Raw genomic sequence first — 4645 nt, 5'->3', positions numbered from 1 at the left:
TAAGTAAGAACTAAGACTTTAGCTGGGGCTACGTTTTGAAAAGGTATTTTTCTTCTTTAACATCTTCTTTGATTTAATATTTCTACTTACATTCTCAACTGACTATGTTTGTAAATAGTTTATACAGCTGGTGAAGAGTTCTGAGTTCTCGGTGTCAACGAACACCTTCCATAACTAGGCTTTGCCAACCATTAGGTTAGATATCTTAGACTAAGACTTGATTTCTAATGGTGGAAAACAAAAACGGCTACCTCACAGAGTTAATGACATTGAAATCATGTTTGTAAAGTACTTAATATAGTTTGATGCATGGTATGGATTGAAGTACATCGTTGATCAATGTCATTAATAATAATTATATAACTATATAATTAGTATTATTTTAAAAAATACAATATCTAATCTGGGCTCAGTTTTGGGTGGCAATAACAAAGACGCTTTACGTGTTTTTAGGTTTATGATGGATTATAGTGAATCTTTCGGGCACTACTGATTGGATAGGGTGAATGAAGAAAATGGTTTTTACCATTCAAGTCTCTATGGAGAATGTTACACTATTAAAAATAAGGTCTCATTGGACAAGGACTCACCCTAGTTTTTATGATGGCCCACATATTCTTCACAATGTTTTCAGATCACTTCAATGGTTTTAATCTAGACAAAAATTCTAGATTAAATTATGTTGAGGTATGATCCTTTATTCCCACTTTGCTGAGAGTTTTTATCAGGAAAAGGTTTTGGATTTTATCAATTGCTTTTTCTGCATCAATGTAATATATTTAACAATATAGCTCCTAGGGCAATGATTATGTGATTTTTGTCTCTAAATTTGTTTATGTGATATATCATGTTTATTGATTTGTGGATATCATACCAGCCTTGCATCCTTGGAATAAATCTCACTTGGTCATGGTGTATGATCTTTCTAATGTAATGCTGGATCTGATTTGCTAGAATTTTGTTGAGGATTTTAGCATCTATGTTCATCAGGGATATTGGCCTGTATGACAAACTTACAGCCAACATCATACTTAATGGGCAAAAACTAAAACCATTTCCCGTAAGAACAGGAACAAGACAGGGATGCCCACTTTCACCACACCTGTTCGACATAGTACTGGAAGTGTTAGCCATAGTGATCAGACAAGAAGAAATAAAAGGCATCCAAATAACAAAAGAAGAAGTAAAATTGTCATTATTCGCAGATGATATGATATTGTTCATAGATAACCCTAAAGACTCCATCAAAAAACTACTAGAACTAATAAATGAATTCGGCAATGTTGCAGGGTACAAAATTAACACCCAGAAATCTATGGCTTATTTACACATCAATAATGAACTCACAAAAAGAGAAACTAAAAAAAAAATCCCATTTACCATTGCACATTAAGATACCTAGGCATAAATTTAACAAAGGAGGTAAAGGATCTTTACTCAGAAAATTACAGGACGCTGAAAAAAAGAGATAGAGGAAGACATAAACAAATGGAAGAATATACTGTGTTCATGGATTGGTAGAATCAACATCATTAAAATGCCCATACTACCCAAAGCAATCTATAGATTCAATTCAATCCCCATTAAAATATCAACAGCATATTTCAAAGACCTAGAACAAACTCTCAAAAAATTCATCTGGAATAAAAAAAGACCCCGAATAGTTGCAGCAGTCTTGAGAAAGAAGAACAGAGTTGGAGGGATCACAATACCAGATATCAAGCTATACTACAAAGCCACTGTTCTCAAAACTGCCTGATACTGACACAAGAACAGACATATAGACTAACGGAACAGAACAGAAAACCCAGAAATCGACCCAAGCTATTATGATCAATTAATATTTGACAAAGGAGGCAAGAGCATACAATAGAGTCAAGACAGTCTCTTCAATAAATGGTGTTGGGAAAATTGGACAGATACATTAAAAAAATGAAACTAGACCACCAACTCACACCATACACAAAAATAAACTCAAAATGGATAAAGGACTTAAACATAAGATGGGAAACCATAAAAATCCTAGAAGAAGCCATAGGCAGCATAATAGCAGACATTTGTTGTAGCAATATATTTAATGATATAGCTCCTAGGGCAATGGAAACTAAAGACAAAGTAAACAAATGGGACTACATCAAAATAAAAGCTTCCCTCCACAGCAAAAGAAACCATCAACAAAACAACAAAAAAGCCCACTGCATGGAAGAACATATTTGCCAATGTTATCTCTGATAGAGGTTTAATCTCCAACATTTATAGGGAACTCATACAACTTAACAAAAGGAAGATAATCCAATCAAAAAATGGGCAAAGGACCTAAATAGACACTTTTCGAAAGAAGACATACAGAAGGCCTAGAGACATATGAAAACATGCTCAAAGTCACTAAATTTAAACAACAATGAGGTGCCATCTCACACCTGTCAGAATGGCTATCATCAAGAAATCAACAAACGACAAGTGCTAGAGAGGATGCAGAGAAAAAGGAACCCTCTTGCACTGCTGGTGGGAATGCAGACTGGTGCAGCCACTGTGGAAAACAGTATGGCATTTCCTCAAAAAATTAAAAATGGAACTTCCCTTTGACCCAGTAATCCTACTTCTAGGAATATATATCCCAAGAAAACAGAAACACCAATCAGAAAGGATATATGCACCCCTATGTTCATAGAAGCACAATTTACCATAGCTAAGATTTGGAAACAGCCTAAGTGCCCATCAGCAGATGAATGGATTAGAAAACTGTGATACATCTACACAATGGAATACTACACTGCTGTAAAAAAGAAGGAATTCTTACCATTTGCAACAGCATGGATGGAACTGGAGAGTGTTATGCTAAGCGAAATAAGCCAGTCAGAGAAAGATAAATATCACATGATCTCACTCATTTGTGGAATATAATGAAAAACATAAACAGGATCAAAAATAGAACCAGAAGCTTCCACAGTATGGCCGGGGACATTAGCTAGCGCTCGCTCAGCTCGCTCTCTAACCGGGAAAGAGCGGACTACAGGAGACTGAACTGTAGCTGCCTCTATTTCCAATAGACTCACGTTCAACTTTTCGCTCACACACACCAAAAAAAAAAAAAGCTAGGAAAATTTTATTCTTTTTTTTTTTAAAAGTTAATATAAAATTGTAGCAAAAAAAAATCAAAAAAAGGAACCTGAAACAGCTGGAACAATCTGCAGCTGCGGCAGGAGAAGAGATTTAATTTAGTTGATTTTCTGTGGTTGTTGGTTGTTCGCTAGTCTCATGGTGATGGAAGCTGCACATTTTTTTCGAATGGTCCGAGAAGCTACTGGAGGTTTGGTTGTCCAAGCAGCAAGCTGACGCAAGTCAAGAATCTGGGGATCTTCGCACCGTCCCAAAAGCCGAGTGGGACATACTTTTGAAGGATGTGCAATGTTCAATCATAAGGGTGACAAAACTGACAAGCAGGAAGCTTATATACTCAGTGAGAGTAGCATGTTTGTCTCCAAGAGACGTTTCATTTTGAAGACATGTGGTACCACCCTCTTGCTGAAAGCACTGGTTCCCCTGTTGAAACTTGCTAGGGATTACAGTGGGTTTGACTCAATTCAAAGCTTCTTTTATTCTCATAAGAATCTCATGAAGCCTTCTCACCAAGGGTACCCACACCGGAGTTTCCAGGAAGAAATAGAGTTTCTTAATGCAATTTTCCCAAATGGAGCAGCATATTGGATGGGATGTATGAATTCTGACTGTTGTTACTTACCTACTTTGGATTTCCTAGAGAGTAGGGTAATCAGTCAGCCAGATCAAACCCTGGAAATTCTGATGAGTGAGCTTGACCCAGTAGTTATGGACCAGTTCTACATGAAAGATGGTGTTACTGCAAAGGATGTCACTCGTGAGAGTGGAATTCGTGACCTGATACCAGGTTCTGTCATTGAAGCCACAATGTTCAATCCTTGTGGGTATTCGATGAATGGCATGAAATCGGATGGAACTTATTGGACTATTCACATCACTCCAGAACCAGAATTTCTTATGTTAGCTTTGAAACAAACTTAAGTCAGACCTCCTATGAGGGCCTAATCAGAAAAGTTGTGGAAGTCTTCAAGCCAGGAAAATTTGTGACCACCTTGTTTGTAAACCAGAGTGCTAAATGTCGCACAGTGCTTTCTTCGCCCCAGAAGATTGAAGGTTTTAAACGTCTTGATTGCCAGAGTGCTATGTTCAATGATTACAACTTTGTTTTTACCAGTTTTGCTAAGAAGCAGCAACAGCAGCAGAGTTGATTAAGAAAAATGAAGAAAAACGCAAAAAGGAAACACACATAAAAGAAGGTGGTGGCTGCTTTTTAGATATTGATACCGGGACCATGCTTTCCATAACCACCACCTTGTAGTTGCAGAAAGCCCTAGATGTAATGATAGTGTAATCATTTTGAATTGTATGCATTATTATATCAAGGAGTTAGATATCTTGCATGAATGTTCTCTTCTGTGTTTAGGCATCCTATGCCACTCTTGCTGTGAAATTGAAGTGCATGTAGAAAAAAACTTTTACTGTATGAAACTTTACAACACTTATGACAACAATTCAATTTGGTTTATGCACACTGTAATATTTCTCCAGGTATCCTCCAAAATTCCCCACAGACAAGGCTTTCGTC

General features: G+C 36.9%; 1 pseudogene; it reads left to right on the top strand.

The window, feature by feature from the left end:
• Positions 1-3264: 3264 nt before the first annotated feature.
• Positions 3265-4272, top strand: LOC102417818 (annotated as a pseudogene).
• Positions 4273-4645: the final 373 nt, after the last annotated feature.

Source organism: Myotis lucifugus, unplaced genomic scaffold, assembly GCF_000147115.1.
Source record: "Myotis lucifugus unplaced genomic scaffold, Myoluc2.0 scaffold_2955, whole genome shotgun sequence".
NCBI classification, from domain to species: Eukaryota; Metazoa; Chordata; class Mammalia; order Chiroptera; family Vespertilionidae; genus Myotis; species Myotis lucifugus.
This window is presented reverse-complemented; position numbering and strand designations above follow the sequence as displayed.